This window comes from Aquila chrysaetos, chromosome 3 (genome assembly GCF_900496995.4).
Source record: "Aquila chrysaetos chrysaetos chromosome 3, bAquChr1.4, whole genome shotgun sequence".
In the NCBI taxonomy this organism is placed as follows: Eukaryota; Metazoa; Chordata; class Aves; order Accipitriformes; family Accipitridae; genus Aquila; species Aquila chrysaetos.
Genome location: NC_044006.1, coordinates 32,323,725 through 32,329,724, shown reverse-complemented (window position 1 = coordinate 32,329,724; position 6,000 = coordinate 32,323,725). Strand labels below are relative to the sequence as shown.

Here is a 6,000-nt window from a genome sequence, read left to right as displayed (position 1 = left end):
GAACGATTATGTCTGTGTCTTTGGCCATTCATTGTCTGTGATACGTGACTGGCCACTTAATTCAAACTACTGTAATCTCTGGCTTTTTGACTGGTTCATTAAATATTTCATAACAAGGAGGAAAAGTAGCACAGCAGATGACATTTATGTAAATACGCAAACAGGTATTCATGAAATCTTAGCCAAGATTGCTACTCACAAATGCTTTAGGAAAATTAATAGAGATCTCTAAGCATTGTTGAAATAAATAGTGACTTTTTATTCCAACAAATGTTAATGAAAATGGTGACTATGATGATTAGTTTGCATCATTGCTCTAGTTATAAGGATGTGGGTCCAGCGTTCTGAAGTCTCTCTGAGACTGGAGCATAAGCCACAAACCTAATGAGAAACAGAGTAGATAGGATCTATTGCAATGGATTTCATTAGTGTAATAGTTCTTGAACAAACTCTGGAATCTCAGAAGCCTGACATTTGCCTTATCAGTCCATGGGAGCTCAGCACTAAAATTCATAGAGACAGTAATGAAATTAAGCTTAGAGTAGCAACGAGCATTTCTGAAAACCCTCGGTTCTCTTGTGTATCTCTTATAACACAAGTTAGTTCTTCAGATCATTAGCTACAAAATCTGCAAGACAGAAGAAGAGGCTGGAGGAAGGAGTACTAAGCCATTAAATTTGATTTCCCCCAAATGTCTATCAGCTTTTCAGGGCCAAACATTTCAACGGTTAAAGTTTTACATTCATTTCCTGCATGCATGTTTAGCAATCCTGTCACTCTGGGAGCATTTAATTATGCATACAAACACCAGCTAATGTGCTACAAAATGGTAGCTAATGCTACCAAACCACTAATTGTGGAAATGGAAAGCTCCGGTGAGAAATCAAAAGCCTCAGTGAAGTGAATGACAAAAGCCCTGTTGACTTTGGGAGAGGCTGGGTCAAGCAGAGGTGCTGTACACACGGGTGTCCATGTGCTTATTCGATTAGACCTCTTGTATCAGACTCAGCATATTCTTGGTGATTTATTCAAGCTGTAATAATCTCAGGATTGCTCTGGTTAAGTGGTACTCATATGTTTGAGTTGCAGCCTAGCTGTGGTGATACTGCTCAATTTAGGGTTAAACATGATGCATTGTCCTTTAAGGAGGACCATTACTCAATAGTTTCACTATGTAGGTCTGGTTACTTTCTATAAACGATGCAGGCTTTGCCAGGGACTATACCCTTGAAGAAGGAACTAAAGACTGATAAAAAGGAAACACCCTGCTCCAGAAGGCACTGAAGGCGAAAGGTGAAGGCGGCGAAGGCGGCAGGGGGAGATCACGACCACCCACTCAATTCAACACCTAAAAGACTTACCCCCCACACACACTGTTTGAGCATGCGCTGTGGAATAAAATAACACTGTACTTTTAATTCGAAGCAGAGAAAACCTTAGCCCAATAGAAATGGTGGCAGATAAGTGACTACCAATAATGATTTTGGGGAAGGACTTTGGAAACGAGTGGGTGAATCTAGAACTGCATAAATTGCTTGCGTGCTTAACTGCAGGGTGTGCTAGCTTTGTGGAATTACCACCTGGCGCTCATCTTTGCGCAAATATGAAATAAACAGTGTCTCTCCTGAGTGTATGATTATTGGCACACCGGGTAACGAATCCACTTTTCGGACAACAAAGTCTGACCTTACCAAACCCTGCCACGTGAACGTGACCTGCTGCTGCTGTCATGCTTTCCCTGGTGGGAAGGAACCTTCCTCTGGAAAAGGTGCAGGTGCATGCCGTCTGCCTGGTTTTTCTGGTAGATTAGAAGCCATGTACTCATAACAAGGATGGTTGCCCTCCGCTCTAGCACGTGTATTCTGAGTGGAAGAAATCAAGAGGCCAGGGAGCGTGGGCAGCAAGCAAGGAGGCTCTTGGGCAGACGAAAGCCAAGGGTCAGGGAGGGACCCTGAGGGACAGGGGAAGGTCAGTGTGGGAGGACAGCAGAAGAGTGAAGTGCAGGCTAAAGGAGATTTGGGGAAGAGATGAGGAGCGGGGGTGAGCAATGCAGGCGACCGGGAGAAGTAGAGGGGTTAAGAAAATGGACTGGACTGGGAGGCAAGGACTGGGGCAGCCTGGGGAGAAAGCTGTGAGGGGAAACCACCGGGCTGAGGTGGGAGCAGGGCTGGCTGGGACCGGCTGGAGGGTCTGTACGACAAACCCCGACAGGAAGCCCGCCCTCAGGAGATGTGGCACCCAGGCGCCCGCAAACTACACCCCCCAGAATGCCTTTCGCGGCGCTCGGCACTGAGCATGCGCAGCGGCCGCCGCTCTCCCGAGCACGGCGGGTGAGGGGACGCCCGCCCCGCTCCCCATCACCACCACTCTCCGCCGCCGCCGCCGGGAGCGCAGGGGAGGCGGTGCCGCTCCGCGCCGCCCCGCCGCCGCCACGGCCCCTCGGCGGACAGCGCCCGCCTGCGAGGAGGTGGCGGCGCCGCCCGCCGCGGGCGGGGAGGCCGTGAGGAGGCGGTAGGGGCGGCGGGGCCGGGCCGGGCCGGGCCGAAGGGGCGGTTACTGCCGTTGGCGCCGCGGGCGGCAGGTGAGGTGGGGCGGGGGCGGCTGGCGGGGGCCGGCGGCTGCCGCCTCTTTTCTGAGGGGAAAGCGGGTGAAGGGGAGGCGGGGGCACCGGGGCGATGTCTCTCGTGGTCGGTGGCGACTCCACAGCGGAGAGGCACGGGGCGGGGGGGGGGGCTAACCCACGGAGACCCGCCAGGATTGCACCGAGCGGAGCTGATACCTGGGATGTGGAAACCGTTCTTCTCCGAAGCCGGGGAGCGAAGGCGGTGCGGTCCGGCCCGGTAGCAGGGGCAGGCGACGCTGGGAGGGTTAGCTCTTGTAGGCAGCTGCCTGCACCACAGAAACGCGGTTCAATTAAAACTCTAATAACCTCCCTAGAGGTCAAAGACGCTGCAGGTTTAAAGCCTACCAGGGCTAGCAAAGATGTAATTATGTTCTCCTGACAATTTTTCTTGACGGCAGAGTGCCTTGGGAACCCCCCGTGACACCTGTCTTCAGCTTTGAAAGCTTAGCAGTCCTTGTGAGTTTGGCCCCGGTGGATACGGATGCTGAGTTTATCCCATCCTGCCCCCTTTTAATTATTGTGTGCTGACTAAGCATGGTGGAAAAGTTTCTCTTGCGTATGTCAGCTCTGGGTGGGTGCGTTGCACATGCCTACTCTGAGGTCAGGCTGACCGGTCTGCTTGTGTCCCCTTGCTTTCTTCCACCCCCTCTCGATTAATCCAATGTTTAAATGGGTTGTTAAAATAATGGCCGCTGCTTTGGGGAAAAAAAAAAAAAGAAGTGAAGAGGCCCACTCTTCTCTGGTGATGAGAATAATGACTGTATCTGAACAACTGGTAAAGGCGAGGGAACATATTGGTGTTCTCACACCAATACCATAGTTGGATAACTATTGACAAATGCTGACTTTTAAACGGTGACTGCTGATTCAGGAGAATCTGTTGACTTTGGTAATAAAACAGTAATGGCTTCTTTTAGTAGCTATCTCAAAACAGTTTAACTGATAGATTGGCTTGTTAGCTCAAGCCTTGACTTAGCTGAGAACCAGAAGAGCTCTTATTCTCTGGGAGGACCTTCTCGCCCAAACAAATCTGACGTATGCTAAACACATCAACGGTAAGACAGGGCGTTTATTTTGCAATGTCATTTTCAAAAACGTGGTAGATACCAAATGTGTGAACTAGATACAGGAAACCTGCTTTGCAGTCTGCTTTTCTGCAAGAGTGCATTTTGAATGGCTTATGCTTGCAAGGTGGCAGTTTTACTTGGAGTCTCACTTTTGTGTTTTAATTAGCTGTCATCAAAACTGGAGTTCAGCTTCCAACACTTGTGAAGCATGCCATGAACATGCACTCTAGGTACCTGGTTAATGTTTTGGGACTAATTACCTAGAGCCCATTCTCTATTAAGCAATGTACAAAATGGATCGACTATATGGAAATCTTTTTCCAGTTAAATTTCCAATCTCCTGAGTCACTTCTCACTGTGGACTTGCTGAGGTTTGCTTCAATCATCTGAAAATTGGGTATTCTCATTCCCCTTATTCTCACCCCCTTCTCTTAAAAATTGTTGCTTTAAAGTCTTCGGTAAGTGCTGTTGGTTTAAACAGTTCCCTATGACAGCAGCCCACATTCAGTTACCGTTCCCCAGAGTTTTTAACAGATTTATATCTGGCCTGTGCTCTGACACAGCAAGGTCTTTAGGAGGTGTTTTAAAACATAGAGGCTTAGAGATCCTCCACTAGTAAAACTATTGTTTTATTCAAATAGATAAAGCCATAGATGATTTTTCTCAGCAGAAGAACCTGCTTTCCATTTAAAATGGCTTTTCCAACTGGAGCATATTTAGGCTGTGAAGGAGCAGATTTTTCTAGGAAGTAGTGGGAGGCAGGAAGAATCATGAAAAAGAGGGTGGCGCAAAGGAAAGCGTTAAACCAAAGAGCTAGAACCAGATCGGAGGTTCTTAGCTGTACAGACAAAATTTTGCCTTCTCAGACTATGGGACAGTAATTTCTTTGGTTGTTATCCAAGATGGTGGCAGAATTCAGTTTTGTGGTTCAGATCGAGGAGTGAAATGGGTCTATGGGCCCGTAAAGCTCAGGGAGGAGTAGTCTGGGAAGGGTAAGTGGAGTTTCAGGGAAAATGGGTCACACTTCCCCTGTTTTGCTGGCAACCTTCCTGGGGAAGCCAGTGGCTGTTCCTAAGGGACTTTGCACAGTCGGCACAGAGCGGTGACTGGGGGTTAGCATTGGTTGGTGGTTCTGCTGTGCTGGATAAATGCATGACATGGGACCCTTTTCCTTCTCCTTTTAGGTCTTGACCCCTTTCTTTCACCTTCTGTGGTAGGATGTGTTCCCTCCTCCTCCATCAGCACACCACCTGCTCTGACACCGTTCTGCCTCCTTCCCCCTGCAACTGTCTGTCCCTGTCCTGGAAGTGAACTGGTAGGTGTGAGGTGCTGGAAGAAAGTAGGTTTCTTTCTTTGCCCTCCAAGTATGCAGACTGGGCCTGGCGACACAGACAGTGGAAAGGCGGCCACTCACATTTGGTCACGCTAGACAGCCCTCGGCTCTGCCTGCATTTGGAGAAAGCTGCGAGCGGGGCATTGAACTCAGCGTGGTGGAATTTAAACTGCAAGTTTTCAAAGCCAATTACTGGACGCAGTCTGTGTCTTGACAAGCTTCAGTTTCATTAGCTGCCTCCCAGGAGTATCGAGCTGTGCAGCTCACCTTTGCAGAGATCAGATTCTCCTCTGTGATGTTATTAGGTGTTTTTAAAAATGGCTTCATCAGTCCACTTTAAAAGAGCTGGTCTGCTCTGATAACAGTGCCAGCTGGTGCTTCTCCAGATAAGGAACTTGTCACTTTTCCTGCTGTCATACAAGCAGCTTCTGCCCTATTTAGAATACAGCTTAAAAAAAAAAGACTACAAAATAACCACTAGTCTTGTGTAAAGATTTATGTGTTTCATTTAGGAACAACTGAACACTCCTTATTTAATTGCTTTGGACAGTATTGGTTTATGAAGAAGATAGGATCAAACTAAATGCAGAGTTGAAGGTAATAACTTTATATACCTGTGTCGTGAGGAAATCTTGATTATAAGATCTCTTATATAACAAAGTGACAATAGGCAAAAGATCTCTGCTTTTTTTCTTTCAGTCCCAGTTAGAAGTTCATTAGCTTTTAGAAGGATCTGAAGTACTACATTGTGCATGTATGTGTATAATCTATATGGTGGTGGGAAGCAACCAGATGAAATCGTATAAAACCAGTCTCTTTCTGAGGGTCTGAAAAGTCGTTGTGTGCTTGTGCACACCAGGAGGATCGTGGGGAAACTGCAATTGCATGACAGACCTAGTAATTCATTCTATAATGATGTATGCAGGAGCAATGTTCTAATTTACTCATTTCTTTGATGTTTTGTGAGCAGATGGCAT

General features: G+C 47.5%; 1 protein-coding gene across 4 annotated transcripts in view; it reads left to right on the top strand.

Annotated features, from left to right (window-relative positions):
* The first annotated feature begins 2,319 nt into the window (after positions 1–2,319).
* The window catches only part of POMGNT2 (protein O-linked mannose N-acetylglucosaminyltransferase 2 (beta 1,4-)), a 43,228-nt gene continuing 39,547 nt past the window's right edge, over positions 2,320–6,000 (top strand). The window contains exons 1-3 of one of the 4 annotated variants that reach the window (XM_030009710.2): positions 2,320–2,581; positions 4,875–5,005; positions 5,536–5,620. The gene's annotated coding sequence lies outside the window, so the exon portion shown is untranslated. The remainder of the gene's footprint in view (positions 2,582–4,874; positions 5,006–5,535; positions 5,621–6,000) is intronic. The other 3 variants (XM_030009709.2, XM_030009706.2, XM_030009711.2) reach the window with 3 other exon arrangements.